General features: G+C 38.3%; 1 protein-coding gene and 1 pseudogene across 5 annotated transcripts in view; one reads left to right on the top strand and one right to left on the bottom strand.

The window, feature by feature from the left end:
- Fyb2 (FYN binding protein 2) overlaps window positions 1-23,224 on the bottom strand; it is a 116,828-nt gene that overhangs the window by 43,441 nt on the left and 50,163 nt on the right. The gene's annotated exons all lie outside the window — the stretch shown is intronic.
- LOC116095221 lies at window positions 13,288-15,754 on the top strand (annotated as a pseudogene).

The raw sequence follows: 23,224 nt of genomic DNA, 5'->3' as shown, positions 1-23,224 counted from the left end.
CTCTCTCTCTCTCTCTCTCTCTCTCTCTCTCTCATCTCTCCCCTCTCTCTCTGTGTGTATGTGTGTCTCCCTCCCTCTGACTTCTATATAACAGGAATAAAAAAAAGTGCTCATTGATCTTTCTCAACATCAATGGTCTTAATTCCCCCAAAAGGATGGTTAATCCTTGTGAAAATTGGAAACATTCTTCTGCTGCATCCAAGAAATACATCTTTTTTCTTAATTGGATATTTTCTCTATTTACATTTCAAATGTTATTGCCTTTCCTGGTTTCCTTCCCTCCAGGAAACACCCTATCACAATCTCCCTCCCCCTGCTTCTATGAGGGTGTTCCTCTACCAACCCACCCACTTCCACCTCCCTGCCCTCATTCCCTACACAGGGGCATCTATTGAGCCTTCATAGGACCAAGAACCTCTCCTTCTATTGGTGCATGAAGAGGCCATCCTCTGCTACATATGCAGCTGGAGACGTGTACTCCTTTGTTGATAGCTTAGTCCCTGGGAGTTTTGGGGTGGGGGTCCGGTTGGTTGATATTGTCGTTCTTCCCATGAGTTGCAAACCCCTTCAACTCTTTCAGTCCCTTCTCTAAGTCCTCTCTTAGGGACCCCATGCTCAGTCCAATGGTTGGTTGCTAACATCTGCCTCTGTATCTGTAAGGCTCTGGCAGGGCCTCTCAGGAGACAGCCATACCAGGCTCCTTTCAGCATGCACTTCTTGGCATCCACAATAGTGTCTGGGTTTGGTAACTGTATATGGGATGAATCCCCAGGTGGGACAGTCTCTGGGTGGCCTTTCCTTCAGTCTCTGCTCTACACTTTATTTCCATATTTGCTCTTGTGAGTATTTTGTTCTCCAAGAAGAACTGAAACACCCACACTTTGGTCTTCCTTCTTATTGAGCTTCATGTGGTCTGTGAATTGATCTTGGTTATTTGGAGCTTTTGGGGTAATATTCACTTATCAGTGAGTGCATACCATGTGTGTTCTTCCATGATTGGGTTACCTCACTCAAGATAATATTTTCTATTTCTATCCATTTGCCTAACAATTTCATGAATTCATCATTTTTAATAGCTGAGTAGTATTCCATTGTGTAAATGTACCACATTTTTTGTATCCATTCCTCTGTTGAAGGATATCTGAGTTCTTTCCAGCTCCTGGCTATTATAAATAAGGCTGCTATGAACATAGTGGAGCATGTGTCCTTATTATATGTTGGAGCATCTTCTGGGTAAATGCCCAGGAGTGGTATAGCTGGGTCTTCAGGTAATACTATGGCCAATTTTCTGAGGAACCACCAAACTGATTTCCAGAGGGGTTGAACCAGTTTGCAATCCCACCAGCAATGGAGAAGTGTTCCTCTTTCTCCACATCCCCGCCAGCATCTGCTGTCACCTGAGTTTTTGATCTTAGCCATTCTGACTGGTGTGAGGTGGAATCTCAGGGTTGTTTTGATTTGCATTTCCCTGATGACTAAAGATGTTGAACATTTCTTTAGGTGCTTCTCAGCCATTCGATATTCCTCAGTTGAAAATTCTTTGTTTAGCTCTGTACCCCATTTTTAATGGGGTTATTTGGTTCTCTGGAGTCTAACTTCTTGAGTTCTTTGTATATATTGGATATTAGCCCACTAGCAGATGTAGGATTGGTAAAGATCTTTTCCCAATCGGTTGGTTGCCATTTGTCTTATTGACAGTGTCCTTTGCCTTACAGAAGGCTTACAATGTTATGAGGTCCCATTTGTCGATTCTTGATCTTACAGCACAAGCCATTAGTGTTCTGTTCAGGAATTTTTCCCTGTGCCCATATGTTTGAGGCTCTTCCCCACTTTATTGTCTTTAAGTTTCAGTGTATCTGGTTTTATGTGGAGGTTCTTGATCCATTTGGACTTGAGCTTTGTACAAGGAGATAAGAATGGGGAAATTTGCATTTTTCTACATGCTGACCACCAGTTGAGCCAGCACCATTTGTTGAAAATGCTGCCTTTTTTTGCACTAGATGGTTTTAGCTGCTTTGTCAAAGATCAACTGACCATAGGTGTATGGATTCATTTCTGGGTCTTCAGTTCTATTCCATTGATCTACCTGCCTGTCACTGTACCAATACCAGGCAGTTTTTATCACTATTGCTCTGTAATACAGCTTGAGATCAAGGATGGTGATTCTCACAGAAGTTCTTTTATTGTTGAGAATAGTTTTTGCTATCCTGGTTTATTTGTTATTCCAAATGAATTTGGAAATTGCTCTTTCTAATTCTATGAAGAATTGAGTTGGAATTTTGATGGGGATTAGACTGAATCTGTAGATTGCTTTCGGCAAAATGGCCATTTTTACTATATTAATCTTGCCAATCCATGAGCATAGGAGATCTTTCCATCTTCTGAGATCTTCTTTGATTCCTTTCTTCAGAGACTTTTAGTACTTATCATATAGATCTTTTACCTTCTTGGTTAGAGTCACACCAATTTATGTAATATTATTTGTGGCTATGGTAAAGGGTGTCATTTCTATAATTTCTTTCTCAGCCTGTTTATCCTTTGAGTAGAAGAAGGCTACTGATTTCTTTGAGTTAATTTTATATCCAGCCACTTTGCTGAAGTTGTTTATCAGCTTTAGGAATTCTCTGGTGGAATTTTTTGGGGTCACTTAAGTATATGATCATATCATCTGGAAATAGTAATATTTTGACTTCTTCCTTTCCACTTTCTATCTATTTGACCTTCTTTTGTTGTCAAATTGCCTTAGCTAGAACTTAGCAAGTACTATGTTGAATAGATAGGGAGAGGGTGGGCAGCCTTGTCTAGTTCCTGATTTTAGTGGGATTGCTTCAAGTTTCTCTCCATTCAGTTTGATATTGGCTACTGGTTTGCTGTACATTGCTTTTACTATGGGCCTTGTTTAGGTATGGGCCTTGAATTCCTGATCTTTCCAAGACTTTTAACATGAAGGGATATGGAATTTTGTCAAATGCTTTTTTCAGCATTTAATGAAATGACCATGTGGTTTTTTCTTTTGAATTTGTTTATGTAGTGGATTATGTTGATGGATTTCTGTATATTGAACCATCCCTGAATCACTGGGATGAAGCCTATTTGATCGTGGTTTATGATCATTTTGATGTGTTCTTGGATTCAGTTGGCAAGAATTTTATTGAGCATTTTTCCATCAATGTTCATAAGAGAGATTGGTCTGAAGTCCTCTTTCTTTGTTTGGTCTTTGTGTAGTTTAGATATAAGCATAATTGTGGCTTCATAGAATGAATTTGGTAGTGTACCTTCTGTTTCTATTTTGTGGAATAGTTTGAAGAGTATTGGTATTGGGTCTTCTTTAAAAGTCTGATAGAATTCTCCACTGAACCCATCTGGTCCTGGGCTTTGTTTGGTTGGGAGACTATTACTGACTACTTCTATTTCTTTAGCAGTTATGGGACTGTTTAGATGGTTTACACCCAAGAGGAGGAGATGGCAGGAAATAATCAAATTCAGGGCTGAAATCAACCAAATAAAAACAAAAAGAACTATACAAAGAATCAACAAAACCAGGAGCTGGTTCTTTGAGAAAATCAACAATATAGATAAACCCTTATCCAGACTAACCAAAGGGCACAGAGATAGTATTCAAATCAATAAAATCAGAAATGAAAAGGGAGACAGCACAATGAAAACTGTGGAAATTCAGAAAATCATCAGATTCTACTACAAAAGTTTATACTCAACTAAATTGGAAATTCTGGATGAAATGGACAATTTTCTAGACACATTCAAGGTGTGAAAGTTAAAACAGGGTCAGATAAACCAAGAAATACATCTTGACATCAAGGATAGACATCATCTCAGGGTTAAAGGATGGGAAAAGATATTCCATGGAAAATTACCTACAAAGCAAGCTGGTGTAGCCATTTTAATATCTGAGAAAATAATCAAAACTAAAATGAAGAGATAGGGAAGGAAACATATACTCATCAATGGAAAAATACACCAAGAAGACATTGCAATTCTTAACACAAGAATACCCAAGTTCATAAAGAAATACTACTACAGCTTGATTTACAAAGTGACTCTTACACACCAATAGTGGGATACTTCTATACCCTACTCTTGTAAATAGACAGGATACCTACACAAAGCCTACATAGAGTAATGCTGGAGCTAACTAACATTATACAACAAGTAGACCTGACAGATATTTACAGAATATTTCACCCAAACACAAAAGAATACACTTTCCTTTCAGCATTTCATGGGTCTTTCTCCAAATTTGACCACATACTCAGATAGAAGGCAAATCTCAACAAATACAAGAAAATTGAAAGAACACCCTACATCCTTTGTGACTACTGTTGCTTAAAGCTGGAGATCAACAACAAAAACAACTGAAAGCTTACAAACACATGGAAACTGCACAACTCATTATTGAATAAAAAATGGGTCAAGGTAGAAATTAAGAAAGAAATTAAAGACTTTCTAGAATTCAATGAAAATGAATACACAACACACCTAAACTTATTGGACACAATGAAAGAGGTTCTAAGAGTCAAATTCATAGAACTAAGTGCCAAAAAAGGGGGAGAAGATCTTACAAGTGTCTTCATCCCTAACCTAGAAGCAATTTCTAATTGATAACTACTTTCAAATGAAAATTTAGTTTTCTCCACGGGAGTTTCACTGGGCAAACAAACTACTCTTAAAGGTAGGCCTCATATCCCACAGTTGATGGTCAATAGTAAATGAACTCACGACACCCAGAGGAAGCTCCACTCCCAGGCTCCCTAACATTCCCAGGATCATAGGATCAGAGGTGAGGAGGATACAACATCTGCCACAACACCTTGAGTAACTGGGACCAGTGGGACCCAGGCACCTAGGAATTCTGCCACACTAGTTGCACAGGTTCCTCCTGGTCTGGGCCTGTGCCCTGAGGAAACCTTGGGCTCAAACTCCACAGCCAGTAACACAACACCCAGAGGAAGCTCTATTCCCAGGTGCTCTAACACTCCCAGGATCACAAGATCCCAGGATCCCAGGAGCTTGGTCACAGCAGGATCTCAGGGTCCCCTAGGCAGCTTGACTTCCAGGAGCTCTGACACACTCAGGATCTCAGGATCACACGATCCCAGAATCACAGAGGCAGCTGAACTCTGAGATTTGACACAATCAGGATCACAGGAAGAACAGGCCTCAGTCAGATATTGGAAGGGCAGGTATCACTAGAGATAATCAGATGATGGGAGGCAAGCATCAGCAACATAAGCAACAGAACATAAGCAACAGAAACCAAGGTTACTTGGCATCATCAGAACCCAATTCTCTCACCATAGCAAGTCCTGGATATACCATCACACCAGAATACCAAGATTTGGATCTAAAATAGATTCTTGTGATGATGATAGATGACTTTAAGAACTACATAAATAACTCCCTCAAAGAAATACAGGAGAACACAGGTAAATAGCTAGAGCTCTTAAAGAGGAAACACAAAAATCCCTTAAAGAACTTCAGGAAAACACAATCAAATGGGTGAAGGAAATGAGCAAAACCATACAGAATCTAAAAATGGAAATAAAAACAATAAAGAAATCAGAAAGAGAGACAACCCTGGAGATACAAAACCTAGGAAAGAGATCAAGAGTCATAGATGCAAGGATCACCAACAGAATACAAGAGATAGAAGAGAGAAACTCAGGGGTAGAAGATATAAGTCAAAGAAAATGCAAAAAGCCAAAAGCTCCTAACCCAAAACATCCAGAAAATTCAGGACACAATGAGAAGGCCAACCTTAAGAATAATAGGTATAGAAGAGAGCAAAGATTCCCAACTTGAAGGACCAGTAAATATCTTCAACAAAATTTCTCTAACCTAAAGAAAGAGATGCTGATGAATGTACAAGAAGCCTACATAACTACAAATAGACTGGACCAGAAAAGAAATTCTTCCATCACATAATAATCAAAACACCAAATACATTAAATAAAGAAAGAATTTTAAAAGCAGTAAGGCAAAAAGGTCAAGCAACATGTAAAGGCAGGCCTATCAGAATTATACCAGACTTCTCAACTGAGACTATGAAAGCCAGAAGATTCTGGGCAGGTGTTGTACAGACCCTAAGAGAACAAAACTGCCAGCCCAGGCTACTATACCCAGCAAAATTCTCAATTAACATAGATGTAGAAACCAAGATACTATATTACAAAAAAAAATTTATACAATATCTTCCCACAAATGCATCCCTACAAAGTATAATAGTTGGAAAACTCCAACACAAGGAGGGAAACTACACCCTAGAAAAAAGCAGGAAAGTAATCTTTCAACACATCCAAAATAAGATAGCCACGCAAACATAATTCCACCTGTAACAACAAAAATAACAGGAAGCAACAATCACTTTTCCTCAGTTTCTCTTAACATCAATGGACTCAATTCCCCAATAAAAATACATAGACTAACAGACTGGATACATAAACAGGACCCAGCATTTTGCTGCATACAGGAAATATACCTTGGTGACATATTTTGAAATTTTTAAAATATACTTACTGATAAAATAATTTCTCTCCTTGAAACACTGATAATCTTCTTAAAGTAAACTAACTGTTAGCAATGTACACAGATATATAATGCATTTTAAATAATCTCTCACTATGTCAGGAGGTATCATATAAGGGTTTTTTAATATATTTCTTAATGATTCATTTTTAATATTTTATGCTCTTCTACTATGCTTAATTCCCAAAGAATATTTTATATGTTTTGAAATAATTTGGTATTCAACATTAGATCTAGGATCCTTAGCTATAGATAGTATTAAATATTCATTAATGATATTTTAGGATATGAATATAAAAGTTGAACAAATTTTTTATGTATTATTTGATTCTCAAAATACTCAATATTATTAATGTTTAATGTATAAAATGCATTTAAATAACAAATTTAAAAAAAAAAAGAAAGAAAATGAACTCAACATCATCTTTGGAGGCTCCATGTCTCAAAATGTCAAATCAGGGGCTTTTCTTGTGTCTCTGTTTTTTTGTTCCTTAATTTTATCTTATTTTTATTTTTATTCAATTTATATTTCTTCTTTTCTTTTTTGTACAATGCAGGTTCTCTGTGTATATGTTATGGCTTCCCGTTCAGTGTTTTTACAGGATCCTGAGTGTGCAAATGAGTGCCTCTCTGTTTCTTGTGCCTTCTCTTTGGCTCTTTTCTTTCTGTTTGTTTGTCTTGTCCTATTCTGACATGTTAGTCTTTGTTTTATCTTCTAATATTGGAACTGTATCTTTTAAATGTGTCAGAAATGGGGTGGATCCATCCGGAGGGGACGGAGGGAAGAAGACCTGAGTGGAGTAGAGGGGAAACCATATCAGGATATGCTATGTGAGAAAAAAAAATCTATTTTCAATAAAAAGAAGTAACATGTATCTTTAAACATATTTAAAAGCTCTTTGTACTTTTTTTCTCAATAGAGAAATAGCACCTGGCCCATCTAGTGATCTACGCAGATATGGAAGGCACATGCCCTCCCTAAAATACAGGGATTCACAATGAAATATAATCACACAAAGTATTGTAGTTCACATGGTAATCAATAAAGTAGAATCCCAGGTGCCAGATATAGTGAGGAAACCCACAAATAAGAAACTTAGGTGAACCAGGAGGTTAATGTTTGAGTCAGAAGGTCAAGCTGAGACACATCTGACTGGGAAGCCAAAACTCTGTTACCAGCATAAAATCTACAGTAACAAATGCTGCCTGACCCATGACGGCCTCTTAGAAAATACTTGCACACTTTCCCAAGGAAATGAGCAAGAAAACTTTCTTTGGCTACAGAGCTAGAATACTTGGCCAGAAAGAAACAGAAGCTCAAAACCCAACACCAAGAACAGGGGTGGGGTCAGAATCCATTCAATTTCTGTGCTGAGGAGATCTGACCCTGAGCCTGGAACTGGAAATGCAGATCCTTCTTGTAAGAATTAAGAGATTTCCTAAGAAGACTGTGTCAATACGGAAGGCTGTGCAGATAGCGTGATTGTGGAGAGCTGGGAGGCTGCAGGAACAAATCTAAATTTATTCTTCCTTGGATATCTACTTTTTTAATTTTTAAAATTATGTTTATTTGTGTTTATGTGAGAGAATACACATGTAACAGCTCATGGATGGCTGTTGGTTTTCTCCTATCTTATGGGACTCAGGGATCAAACTCTTGTTATCAGGCTTATAGGCAAGGGCCTTTACTGGTGGAGTCATCTCATCAGCCCTGTAATTCTCTCTATAGCCATATGCCACCCACTTCTGTACATGATCTAACATCACTTTGACTTATTGGGTACAAATGTTGAAAGCATTAACTGAGCAGACCACTAGCAGCCCCTCCCCAAAGCTAATACTGCCATCAAGCAGCAGAGACTTCCTTGCTTTGCTTCAACCCACGGCACCCCCCTCAATGTACTTGGCTCATCTATTGATTTGTGGCTTTCTTTTGCTCTGTGTCTATAAAAGTTACACATAAGTTATTCCTCTGGGAAGAATGCATTTGGGGCAACTTACACCCACATCCCCAGGCTGTCCTCTTTCATGTTTGGCTCATAGCAAACTATCTCTTAATTGCTCCGGAGTGAGAGCTGAGTTTGCATTGCATTATAAAGCATCTCTGGTATACTTGGATAGAAATGTTTTCATGTCCACAATATCTAAGCTTCCAAAGGAAACAACCCTCACTTAAAACAAGCTTATTGTCAAAATCTGGAAAGCATGGAATAATGTGAGCCACTGCAGAACAGTGGAAAGAGGTGAGCAATGGAGACAAATAAACTTAACTACAATGTGATTTAAGTATTTGAAGAAATTATGTGAATAATAGTAACTATTAGGTAAAAATAAGAGATCTCCAAAAAGAAGACTCTACATACTTAAGGACAAGAAAAAAGAGATAAAGAAATCATAAAGATCATGTTTTCGTATGGGTGCACGCGTGTTCATGTGTGCATGTTGGTGCACCTGTATGCTCCTGAATGTAGAAGCCAATGTTCAACCTTCTGCATCATTCCTTAGGTGGCCATCTACATTGCTTCCTGAGACAGAGACTTTGACTTGACCCAGAACAGCTAGGCTGACTGGCAAGAGATTTGCCTGCCTTGAGATTACAAGTGTGTATCACCATGTTTGGCGATTTTATCACGTTTGGCTATTTTATAAGGTTTTGGGGAGTTAAATTAGTCTCTGTGCTTACAAGACAAGAACTTGGCTGATGGAGCCATTTCCCTAGCCCATAAATATAATTCCTGAGATTAATAAAGACTATTAATATGGGGGTAAGATGGCAGGCTAGAAGCTACCTTCATGTGACTTGGTTAAGGACGAGAGGTAGCTTAAGAAAAACGGACTCTATTTCAAACAGGGGAAGAATGTTGGAAATTCCCAAAGACAATGACAAAATAGTTGAAAAGCAGAACAAAAAGACTTGCAGTTGGCCAAGCAGAAGCCAAGGACAATATGGCTTCCTGGTCAGGGAAGGGTCTGCAGAAGCCCCATCCAATGATAAGGCAGGTGGTGCTAGTGCAAAGAGAATGACAACCTTCCCCTGCAGGACAAGCCACAGTTGCCAGATGCCTCAAATCTAGTTGTAGACTTTGAGCAGGCAGCAGTTCCTCTTGTGGTAGGTCAACAGTAGGGAAGAATGGCATTGCTAGCCTGTGAGAGTAGGAGGGCAGGGACTGGGCGCCATCTTGAGAAAGAGTCTATTATTCAGAGCTGAGCAACCTTGCTGAGATGGTGGCTTAGTGGTTAAGAGCTCTGGGTATTCTTCTAAAAGACCTAGGTTTCAGCACCCACATGTTGACTCCAGTTCTAGGTGATTTGCTGCCCTCTGTGGGTACCAGGTACTTATGTGGTATACATACACATGCAGGGAGAAGACTATGTATATGTGATATATATAGTATATAGTATATTATATATATATGCATATAATATATATATATATATATATATACATATATATATATATATATATATATATATAAAACTGAGCTATCTTGGATGCCTGAAAACATGGAATAACAACAAGCTAAGGAGCCTGCCTTTAAGCTGGTGGAGTTACACACACACACACACACACACACACACACACACACACACACACGTAAGGCGAGTATGTGTTCTGAGTAGCACTTTAACTTGCAGAGATCTCAGCACTGTGCTGGCCTCTCCCACACCTGCACTGAACTTGTGATACAATTCTATTTAGAACATCAGCCACCCCAAAGGACTCAGTCTAGGGAGACTCAGAGGGTGTGAATGGGGCAATGGTGGCACACGCCTTTAATCCCAGCACTCTGGAGGCAGAGGCAGGTGGATTGCTGCTTGCAGGAGTTGAGGCCAGCCTGGCTTATAGATCCAGGACAGCCAGGACTATACTAGAAAAACCCTTTGTTGAGGTTTGGTCTGCAGCTATGTTTAATACTGGCTCCCAAGGTCTGGTTGCCCCAATGGATGAGGAAATATACCAAGTGATGCTATTTAACTTTACTCCTTAATTTAAAACTATTGGTTGAATAAAGATGCCTACAGCCTATAGCTGGGTAAAAGAGAGGTTACTGAAGTTTGGGTTCCTGAGCTTGGGTATGAGACAGGAAGGACCACAAGAGAAGAAGGTAGAGAGGGGAGAAGCCATGGGGTAGGTGAGTCATGAAAACATGGCAATGAAGACTGGCCAATTTGAGTTAAGAGTGGCCCAGATGAAACATGGCAAGTTATAATGTGGGGTTATTGATGGGCAAGTATTTACTAATAGCTTAGAGGGTAGATCTCTGCCCAGCTCTAGTGCTTTAAAGGCTTATCACAAATGTAAAGGTTTTGTGTCTTTCATCTGGAAATTGAATGAACAATGGTGGGGTGGAAACCCCTGATTGAGATTAAATATTACTACAACACTGCCTTGACAAACAAATCCAAACAAGAGGGAGGGAGAACCCGCCCTAGTCACAGCTGGGAAGCCAGGTGGTCAGCAGAGGTCCCTGTGCACAAAATAGGGCAACTCCTGAAGCTGAATCAGCATGAGCAGAGGCAGACACTCAGCCCTCTCAGGTTCAACACCAACATAAACAGGAAAGAACAAACTCCCGTCCCCATCAGCCACCTCCCAGCCTCTACTAACGAGCTGAAGAGAACGTTTCAGAAAATAGAAAACAAGATGAAGTTCCTAATTTTAAGAATTATTTTCTTAAACAATATGACCAAATAGTAAAAGAAAATTGAGAGAGTTCAAAGCTCACTTACAAAGATTCAACCCAGCTCTGCTTGTGAATTATTAGAAAAATAAATCAATCTTTATTAAAAGTACCTCCAGAAGAAAACAGTTTATTATACAATCTCAAGGATGTCCCAACTGTAGAGAATACACCACTCCAACCAATCACAGTTTTAATGGAAGACCATCAGATTTTAATAAATGTATAAAAGCATTTCATAGGATTAAATTTTCTTAACTAGATTGATCTCTAACAAAAACTGTATTTAATGACAAAGTGCAAAAAAAAAGTGTTAATATCTGTATAAGTTCTATAAGAAACATCATCAATAGAAAAGGGATAGTCCATAGAAAGCTGAACAGAACCATTACAGTCACCACCGAAAAGTCAAGCACACACAAAATTGGATCCTTAAACTCACAGTAAACAGGGAAATGGAAAGGAGAATAATTTAGTTCACTCCATCAGATCTGCATGAATCCCAGCTTGTGGATGACACCATGTTCAGTGGGAAAATTGAAGTAGTGAATCTTTATATTGTTTGGGAAAGACTTGGCACAACCAATATGGGGGACAATATGTCAAAATCTTTTAAAGCTGAAGATGTTTAATTGCTATTATTTTGCAAATCAATTCTTTGGTAAATGAATGGCTTTGCAGAACTCGGATCAACCACGTATGTGAAGTTTTCAAGCAGCTTAGCTGCTCCCCAGTGAGGAACACATGAGCGAATGAGATGCTCATTTGATAGGCATAGCAATCCAACCTCCACAGACCAGACTTGCCCATGTCTGCTTAGAAAACTGCTTTTCTAAATAACAAGCTGTGGGAGATAGAGTAACCTGCTTTTTATCCAAAACCTTGAAGTTCTATTTTAACAAGCAAGTGAATTAGTCATTCTAATACAGGAAAAGGCTGTCTGGACACACCCCTAAATCCATAATAGGTGCTGGCTCTGGAGGTGAGAAGTACAGCTGTGCAGCGAGCCAAAGGAGGCACTCTCATGTAACCGTGGGGAGACTAAAGGGGACATCACCATACGTCATCCTTCCACCTCCACACACAGGAGGGCCTTACACTTTAGGACTCTTGTTTACTTTTCCAGTCCATCAATCTATACTCATTTTCATCACAGGAAATGAAACAGTGGATGTTTATCTCCCTTTATTTCCTCCATGGAATATAAGAACATTCTATCCACTCTTTCTCCCTCGTTCAACAATTTGAATATTTACAATTGGATATTTTATTTTATTGTTTTCTATTATGTTTTTAGAAATTACATTAATTAATTTTGTGCATGTGCATGTGCGTGAACATGCCTCTGTGTGTGAGTGTGTGTGTGTGTGTGTATGTGCAGATGCATCTGCATAAGGCTACTTGTGGAGGTTAGAAGACAGTATCAGATGCCCTGGAGCTGGACTTGCAGGCAGTTGTTAGCTGACTAACAAGTGTGCTGTGAGCAGAACTTGAGTCTTCTGGAAGAGCAGCAAGTGCTTTTAACCTCTGAGCCATCTCTTTTTTTCTGGCCTTTATTTGCATATTCTCTACAGTGTTTTTAAAGAGAAGGACTAGTTCCATTTTGTTAAAAAAGAAAACTTATGAATTCTAGTAGTTTAGTAACTGTTTTCTTTCATAGTTTCACCCCCTACAGAAGATTATTGAGAGAAACTTTGCAAATTAGAGGCTGTGCTGTGTATCTGATGCTATAATGACTTAATGATCTCATCAGATCTGTGGGAAATTAGCCTTAGTAATAAGAAACAGTTTCAGAGGAATTGAAAGAGGATATCTAATCAATTTCTTGTATAAGCTTTGTCAGAAATGAATAAGTATCTGATTTTAGATGATGATAAAGAATTTTAACCAAGTGTTTCTCTAAGAGGAGGAAGAGGAAGAGAGGAAGAGAGGAAGAGAGGAAGAAGAGGAAGAAGAAGAGGAAGAAGAAGAGGAGGGAGGAGGAAGGAGGAGGAAGCAAAGGAAGGGGAAGAGGAAGAAAAGGAAGGGGAGGAGGAAGGAGAGGAGGAGGATAATGGTGATAATGAGGAGGAGGGATGGAAGCAGTAACATCTTTCAGGTGAATTTACAAGGATTATCTTGCTGTCCACAATTAGGAAAGAGACAGTGTGGATAGTACTTAAACTCTCTTTCTTGCTGTTTAAGAATGTGCTACTTTTTCCAAGACATTGGAGCTAGATCTAAGATCCATCTCAATTTTAAACAGTGTGGATCAATATAGAGAACTTGGGTAAATAAGAGCTATTTGATTCAATTTATTTATCTCCACATTTATGAAAAATGTGTACAGAATGCTAGAACCATGGAGAGGCAGCAGAGCAACCAGGAGTATGGCTGTAGATAGAAGGAAACTGAACCCCAGCTCTCTTCAAATACCAGTTTGAAAGCCCTGCATGAACAGTTTAAGCTTCCATTTTCCACTCTGTAAAATATCAGTAATGGAATCGACTTTACAGATATCGTGTGGATATTGAATAAAACATTTCTCCTCTGCATAATGGTGCCACAAAAGCATACTAGTAATATTACATTGGTAACATTATTATATTTTAAAGGGTGTTATGTGGTATCTTATAAAGATCCTTTATTACAGATATAACATTAAATTTCATACTTTCCTATGGGGGAACCTCTCATAATTCAAATTCAGCTTTAATGTTTCTTAATAATGTCTTCATCATGATCATCTTTTCTTCAAGAAGCAACAATGCTCTCTCACCTGCAATGTGAATGTTAAAGATGGCTTAAGAAACTAGAATTTTCTGAATTTTGTTTGGACCCTTGAAATCTTATCTTCAAACTGAAGCCTTTAGCAAGTAAGATCTCTGGTTGAAGCATGAACAAGGGACTTGTTGTTGGTTCTACTGGCCCATCTATGTCTGGGCCATTAATCTGCGATCCTGATACAATCCCTGTGTATTTTAGAGAAGTCTGTCAGCCCTCATACCCAGCTGTACTCTCCATAGAAGGGGTTCCCATGGCTTAACAAATTATGTGCTCAAACAGTAAACTTACTAAGCACAACAATGATTACTATTTCTCGTGGCTTCATCATACTCATCTCTTGCTTCATGGTCTGCAGAACCATCCAGATTCTTAGAATCTTCACTTCTTTATGATGGGGGATTTTGTGTAATTAGATAGAAAAATAAAATTTCCTTTCTTGATTTTTCTGGAGTCACGTATATAATTTGGCAGGTTAAAAAATGTGACTGAAAGGAAGTTCCAGAAGATCTAAAGAATTGAAAAGATTGAAACTTTAACATCAAGACCCACATATGTCCTCTTATATTTACTAGGACAGAGCTTTGCACCCACTTTTGGTTTTAATAGGACATGGGCTTTAAAGATAAGACAGAAGGGAGCCACCGAGGAGCTTCTGACAGTCTCCAGGCATAAAGCAATATGAGAGTATCTGATTTTACATTTACCTGAGGTCCCAAACTTGGCAAATTCTCACTAATGAATACCTCCTGCAAGGTCACCCCTCCAACACTTTTCACCCTAAGAAATCCTCTTCTAAGTTCAATGGTGGCATTTAGGGCCACAAGGGAGATGTCTCGGTGTGTACAGGAGCTTGTTGTGGAAGCCTGATGACCCAAGTTTGAGTCCCAAGTTTGAGTCCCAGAACTCCCAGCAGGAGAAGGGCAATGAGTCCCACAAGTTGTTCTTAGACTTCTACATGCACTGTATACTTACACTCACACATGTGAGCACACACGCATACACATATGCATGCACACACATGTTCACACACATAAAAAAATAAAATAAAACCTTGACATCTAATCTAGCTAAGAAGAATTGCAAAATGTAATTATGCCAGAGTCACAGAGTTATATGGTCAAAGGGAGTTTTCCTTTTATAAGCCATGAGAACCTTTTCCTTCTCCACGTAAGATAATGGTTAAACGTGACAACCCACCAAACAAGGAAACACATGGTTAGAGAAGGGCAGAGGCTTCATTAGAGAGATAGATGTTATCAGCTGTCCTTGGTTGAGACCTTGAATAGGGAGTTCCACCTAAGACCTATTATCCTTTTTAAAAACTTTAAAAGATATTCAGGACGTGTATCTGCCCTCTACCTCATCCACCATTGCCGCCTCCCCCTCCTCCTGGCACTGCTTGTGTGCTCCTTCAGTGTGGACCTAGTGCCTCTTTTGTGAAGCAGCAGCTGAGGAGACTCTGGCCAGCACTCACCATCGCTGATAAGAAACCCCAGGAAGGAGTCGAGACTGAGAACAACGATCATATTAATTTGAAGTGGTGGGACAGGATGGCTCCGTGGTTCAGTTTAAGATGAAGAGGCATATACCGCTTGGTAAACTAATGAAAGCCTATTGTGAATGACAGGGTTTGTCAATGAGGCAGATCAGATTCTGGTTTGATGGGCAACCAATCAACAAAACAGACACACCCTACACAGTTGGACATGGAGGGCTTAGAAACAATTGATGTGCTTCAGCAGCAGACAGGAGGCGTCTACTAAAAAGGGAGCCTGTTACTTTCCTCCAGAATCTTGTTGTAGACCAAGAATACATTCTTAATTAGAAAGCCACAATTCAGTCCTGCCCCATCCTGACTACTACAGTATAGTTTTCTCTCTTCTTTCACTTCCCTGTCCCCATTTCTTTATGGTACATAAAGTAATTGGTGTTTGTGCACAAGCATATTGCTCTCTTTTTTTCTTTTCCTTTTTTAAACTAAATGGCCAATGTTCTGTTCTGGTCGGCATCAGATGGAGATGGTCTCAGGGAAAGTCCTGGGTCTGTGAAAATACCCCTTCTCCATTAGTGGCATGTTCACTCAGCTCTTATCTTTACATTCCAGCAAGTTATTTGGCTCTCATTGTTTTAACAAAAGAACCCAACAACACCAAATCCTTGCATACCTTGTTCAATTGGAGAATTTTAATGTTTTTCATTCATCATTGTAAAACCAAGGACAATTTTGTAACTTTTTTGTATGTAGCTGTTACATGTAGGGCAATGTGTCTTTAAGCAGGGATAAATTACTCTTGAACAAAATGATCCTATATAGGTTTACCTTCAAGTCAAGCGTCTTGTTGTTTAAATAAACCTCTTTTTTTTTTTTTTAAAAGACATTCAGATTGATTTTAATTTATGGGCTTGCCTGTATGTGTGTATGTGCACCACATGTATACCTGGTAGAGATCAGAAGAGAATATTTGATTCCCTGGGCTGGAGTTAGAGGGATGGTGTGGGACAGTTAGAGAGTAGGTTCTAGGAACTGAACCTGGGCTCTCTGCTAGAAGAGCAAGTGCTCTTCACCACTGAAACATCTCTCCAGCCCCTTTATCTGTTTCTGCTGATGCTGAGATGACATCAAATATGTGTTTATTGTAGTATCCAGCCTGGAGCCCACCTCCTCGCACCACTGAGCTCACCTACCCTTTTATGTTTACTTAAGTAAGAAACTTTATTACATATAAAAAATTTTTAAAAATAGTAGGTAAAGGAAACAAGTTGGGAAAATATTATTTATAATTTGATATCTTTATTCCAAATCTTTTCTAGCAGACATAAATATAGATTGTGCATAATCCCAAGGAAAAAATTCTTTTAATTCTATTCAGAGTAAGATACATATATTTGATGTTAAAAAGAGTTTAGAGAATCTTAATTTTGTTAATCTAAATAAATTGGCTTAAATCAGTAATGCCACAGAATTAGAGACATGTGACTCACATTAGACCCTTTTGTAATAGGGTCTCTCAACTGGCTTTGGAGAATTTGTTTCCATTCAGTTGTATTGTTAGAAGTATTCTAATTTATGTTTGCTTGTCTTTTTCAAAAATTTACATATGCTATAATTAAATACCTTCTTGGTGTTCTTTTCTGCACAATGATATTTTGTTAGTTGTTACAAAATAGTTTTAAGGTTCAAGTGCTACATCAGCTCTGTAGAGGCTTCAGCAGAAGCATGGCAAGAACCAGGGGAAACCAAAGGCAAGGTGGCTTAAAGGGAAAAAAAAGGAATAAATACATAAATAAGTAAACGAAAATTCAATAGTGAACTAGATGATTTTTAGTGCTCTAAAATTCGGAGGACATTTGCCGGTGTACATCTTCAGGATGACAAGAGTCTTGCTCTCTATGGTATTTAACAGCAAACATAAATTACAGCACTTTAAGCACACACTGGGAAGATATGAGGCCCCCTGCTTACCTTGCTCTCCTCTCCTACCACAGGGGCTTCAGTTTCTGCTCCCACTACTAGCTCTCCCATTAGACCATTCTTACAGCAAGCACACATACATTCTGTGTATATATAGCTTTACATATATTTTACATGTTTATGTATGCACATAAACGTATTCACACACATAACTGACTGTCATTTGTAGTATAATCTGACTAATTGCATTTTGACTTGTGAAACAATAAATACAGTATCTCTCAATTCCAGGCACCTTTGCTTTATTTATGTATCTGTAATCTAATTCTCTTCATAAAAACACTCAAGCCTATAAGGACCAAGTAAATGTTATTAAAACACCAGATAAGCTTTAAAATATACCACCTCCTCTGTTCTAAATTTCAAAATTAATGTGGCCAACTCTGATGTTAGGTTATCAAACTTTTGGTTATATTCATAAGGACAGGTAAATACTAGCTGATTAGCAGTTGCTGATCACTACTGTATGCTAGGCACTGTTTTAATTATATGTGACAAATTATCCCTACGGAGTAAACACTATGATTATTTCCTTATGTAGATGAGGAAATTGAGGTATAATTGAACTATCCAGAGTAGTAAGTGGTATGGCAGAGAACAGGAGCCAAGCATTTGACTCCAGGATCTGAGGTGTGAATCACAACTGTGACACACACACACACACACACACACACACACACACACACACACACGTGAAGCACACACTAAGTGAAGTCAACCACAGATTGAGTAGCTCATGCAGCAGTGGAAAGGCTTTTTGTCAAAGGTTTTCATTCCCATGTTCATCGATTGGTAGAATTAACATTGTGAAAATAATAAAAGCTACTTACAGATTCAGTGATTTCCCAGTTAAAATCCCCATCTCATTCTTTAAAGAAATAGAAAAAAATTATCTTAAAATTCATTTGGAAACACAAAAAACTCTGGAAAGACAGAACAATCATGAGCCAAAAAGAACAATATTGGAGGGATGACCATCCCAGATCTCAAGGTATATTACAGAACTATAGTAATAAAAACAGTGTGGCACTGATGCAAAGCAAACATATAGACAAATGGAGCAAAACAGAAGAACCCCGCATGAGTACACATAACTAAATCTATCTGATACTTGAGAATGATGCCAAAAATATACACTGCAGAAAAGATAGAATCTTTGACACTCAGTGCTGGGATGGCTGGATGGCTACATGCAGAAGAATGAAATCAGACCTATGTTTATCACTTTGCACACAAACTAACTCAAAATGGATCAAAGAACTCACCCTGAAGCTTGAAACACTGCAACTGCTGAAAGAAAACCCGGGCAGTGCCCCGAGTACCCTACAGGATGGAGATGTGAGAAAGGACTTTCCATACAGAACAGCATTTGCCCAAAAATTAAAGACCAACATCTGGCAAGTGAGATGCCACAAACACTAAAAAGCTTCTGTGTGACTAAAGAAGCAATCGATGGAGAGGAAAAGGAGCCCATAGAGTAGGAGAGAATTTCTGCCATCTATATATCTGATAGAGGATTAATATGCAGAATCTATAGAAATAAAAAAAAAAGAGTAACCAGGCAGTGGTAGCACATGCCTTTAATCCCAGCACTTGGAAGGCAGAGGCAGGCAGATTTCTGAGTTTGAGGCCAAGCCTGGTCTACAGAGTGAGTTCCAGGACAGCCAGGGCTACACAGAGAAACCTTGTCTCAAAACAAACAAACAAACAAACAAAAAACAATGACTCATTCAAAAAATGGGCTATGGGTCTGAACAGAGATCTCAACAGAAAAAATAAAAGTGAAGAAATTATTGGCAGACCACTGTAGCCAGGGAAGCAGGTAGGCTAATTGAAAGATCTTCACCTCTCTCTCCTCTCCTCCAAACACAATCTCCCAAGTCTCATAGCCTGCTATAGCTGACTACCTGCTGTAGCCTCACCTCCCTCTCTGCCTCTGGTCTACAGTAAATCACACAGATCCTCTCTTCTAACCTTTCTCCTCACTGATCTTTTCATCCTAGCCCCCAACTCCAATGGCATTCCTGAGATCCTACCTGCCAAGCCAGACAGAGAGGCAAGTAACCCAGTGAAAGCAGGTAGGTGAGCTGTATATCTTCACTCTTCCTCCACTCCATCAAACTGAATCCTGAGAGTTACCTCAGGTTCTATAGCTGACTACCTGTTGTGGCCTCTCCTCGTTCTCTGCCCCCATTACCAGGGACTAAACAGATCCAGATGAAACACCCTGCTTTCTTCCTTCATGTGGACTCTCACAGCACCCACCCCCGACCCTCACCCCAGTCCATTCCTATTCCTAAGCATTTTCAATCCCTAGAAACACATTTGACCTGGAATTCACAATGGCAACATCTAGCAGGATACCAGAAGAATTTTCTACCAGTGATCACAGCCAACACACTCTCTTAAGAACCAGAAAGGGCAACAGAAACCAAGGCAGGGATAAACACCTACTCAACAAAGATGAGACCAGATGTCAGTACCTAGAGTTATAATAATCCCTAAGCCAGATGCCTAGATGCCAGAGTAATAACACAGTAACAGCCAGTATAATATGCCTTCATTAGAGCCCACCAACCCTATCACAGCAGACCCTGGGAATTACAACACAGCTTAAGCATAAGAAGACGACCTTAAAACAGTCTTTATGAACATAATTGGGGTCCTTAAGGAGGAAATGAATCCTTTAAAGAAAACATACAAAAACACAAACAAAAAGTAGAAGGAACAAACTGAGGGAAATCTGAAGATGAAAATTTTAGGAACTTGAACAGCAACCTTAGAGGCAATTCTCACCAACAGAATGCAAGGAATAGAAAATAGAATTTCAGATACTGAGGACACAATAAAAAGCAAAAACAAAAATAAAAATTGGAAACTTTGGTTAAATAAAATGTTGAATGTAAAAAAAAAAAAAATCCTGGCACAAACTATCCAGGAAATCTGGGACACTATGAAAAGACCAAATCTAAGAATAATAGGAATAGAGGAAGAAGAAACACAGGTCAAAAGCACAAATCATTTTCAGCAAAAATTATAGAGGAAAAAGGCCCTAACCTAAGAAGGAGATGCCTATCATGGTACAAGAAGCATAGAGAACACCAAATTCCCTGGACCAGAACAGAAAGTCCCCTCCACACAAAGTAATCCAAACACTAAGAGTACAGAACAAGGAATATTATAAGCTTCAAGAGAAAAAGACCAACTAACATACAAAGGTAGATGTATAGAATAACATCTGACTTCACAATGGAGACTCTAAGAGACAAAAGATGCCAGCCCAGACTACTATAACCAATAAAATTTTCAATCACCATAGATGGAGAAAATAAGACATTTCATGACAAAACCAAATTTAAGCAGTATCTATCTACAAATCCACCCCTAAGGAAGATGCTAGAAGGAAAGCTTCAACCAAAAGAGGTTAACATACCAAGAAAACACAGCAAATAATCACAGACCAGCAAATCAAACAAGGGACACTCACTCATACACACCACCACCACCAATATCAAATAACATATAACAAAAATTTTAAAAAGATGTTACTCATTGATAACTTTCAACATCAACAGTCTCTATTACCCAAGAAGAACATATACTGTAACAGTCTGGATACAAAGGAAGGATCAATCCTTCTACTACATTTAAGAAACATACCTTAACTTTAAGGACAGATATCACCTCAGGGTAAAAGTTGTAGCCATTCTAACATCTGACAAAATAGACCTTACACCAAAACTAATCAGAAGAGCTAGGAAAGGACACATATTTATCAATGACAACAGCAGCAACAATGACAAATTCAAGATGGCATTACAACTATTAATAGCTATGCACCAAATACAAGAGCACCCAAGTTCATGAAGAAACATTACTAAAGCTTAAATCACAAATAGGCTGTCACACACTGATAGTGGGAGACTTCAATACCCAACTCTCAACAATAGACAGGTCATCAAACAAAAACAGAGAAATGTTGGAACTGAAGTTATAAACCAAATGGACATAACAGATATTTACTGAACATTTCACGAAAATGTAAAAGAATATACCTTCTTAGCATTTAATGGAACTTTCTCCAAACTTGACCACATACTCAAAGACAAAACAAGTCTCAACAGATAATAAAACAGGAACAAAAAAATATCAATTCAACAAGTCAATGAAACAAAGATTTGGTTCTTGGGGAAAACTCAATATGATTAACAAACTCCTAGGCAAATTAAATAAAAGGCAGAACAAGAAGATATAAATTAACAAACTTAGAAATGGAAAGGGGGAGGAGGATAAGGACAGACACTAAGGTAATCCAGAGAATTATAAGGACATACTTTAAAAACTGTACCCCACCAAATTGGAAAATCTAAAAGAAATGGATAATTTTATTGCTACATACCACTTACCAAAGTTAAATCAAGTTCAGATAAGCAATTTAAACAGACCTATAACTCCTAGTGAAATAGAACAAGTCATTAAAAGTCCTTCAGACTCCCCTAACCCACCAAAAAGAGCTCATGGCCAGATATTTTTAGTGCTGAATTTTATCAGACTTTCAAAAGAAGAGTATCGACCAATACTCCTCAAATTTTTACACAAACTAGAAATAGAAGGAGCACTATCCAGTTCATTTTATGAGGCCACTTACCTTGATTCCCAAACCATATAAGGTTCCAAAAGGAAAGATAATTATAGACCAATTCCCCTTATGAACATAGATGCAAAATTTCTCAACAAAATTTTTGGAAACTAAATCCAAAAACACATCAAGAAAGATCATCCACCATGATCAAGTAGGCTTCATCCCAGAGATACAGGGATGGTTCAACATACATAAACTGATAAATATAATCTACTGTATAAAACAACTGAAAGACAAAAGCCGCATTATCTTCTCATTAGATGCAGAAAAGGCCTTTGACAAAATTCAACACTCCTTCATGAAAAAAGTTCTGGAGAGATTAGGGATACAACAGACATACCTCAACATAATAAAGGCAGTTTACAACAAGTGCACAGCCAACATCAACTTAACTGGAAAGAAACTTATAAGAATTCCATTAAAATTAGTAACAAGGTTATATACTCTCTTTATACCTACTCAACTTATTACTTGAAGTCTTAGCTTGAACAATAAGACATCTAAAGGAGATCAAGGGGATAAAACTTGGAAACCAAAGAAGTCCTATTTTTTTTTATTTGCAGATGATATGGCAGTATACATAAGTGACCCTAAAAATTTCCAGTGGGAAACTCCTGAAGCTGATAAATACTTTCAGCAAATTAGCTGGATATAAAATTAACCCATAAAAATCAATAGCCCTCCTATAAACAAATGACAAACAGACTGAGAAAAATAAAAAGAACACCATATTTCACAATAGCCTCAAATATTAGGATAACTCTAACTAAGCAAAGAAAAGACTTGTTAGATAAAATCTTCAGGATAATGAAGAAAATACTGGAAGATGGAAGGATCTCCCATGTTTGTGAATCAGTAAGAGCAACAGTAAAAATGGCCATCTTCCCAAAAGCAATCTCCAGACTCAATGCAATCCCCATCAAAATTCCAACAGAATTCTTCACAACTCTTGAAAGGACTACTTTCAGCTTCATCATAAAGTCCAGGAATAGCTAAAACAATCCTGACCAATAAAAGAACTGCAAGAGGTATCAGTGACCCTAATATCTAGTTATACTACAATGCTATAGTAAAAAAACAAAACAAAACAAAATGGTATTGGCACAAAACCAGACAAGT

The sequence above is a fragment of the Mastomys coucha genome, unplaced genomic scaffold, assembly GCF_008632895.1.
Source record: "Mastomys coucha isolate ucsf_1 unplaced genomic scaffold, UCSF_Mcou_1 pScaffold18, whole genome shotgun sequence".
NCBI classification, from domain to species: Eukaryota; Metazoa; Chordata; class Mammalia; order Rodentia; family Muridae; genus Mastomys; species Mastomys coucha.
The sequence above is the reverse complement of the archived record's forward strand: the minus strand, read 5'-3'. Positions and strand labels throughout refer to the sequence as shown.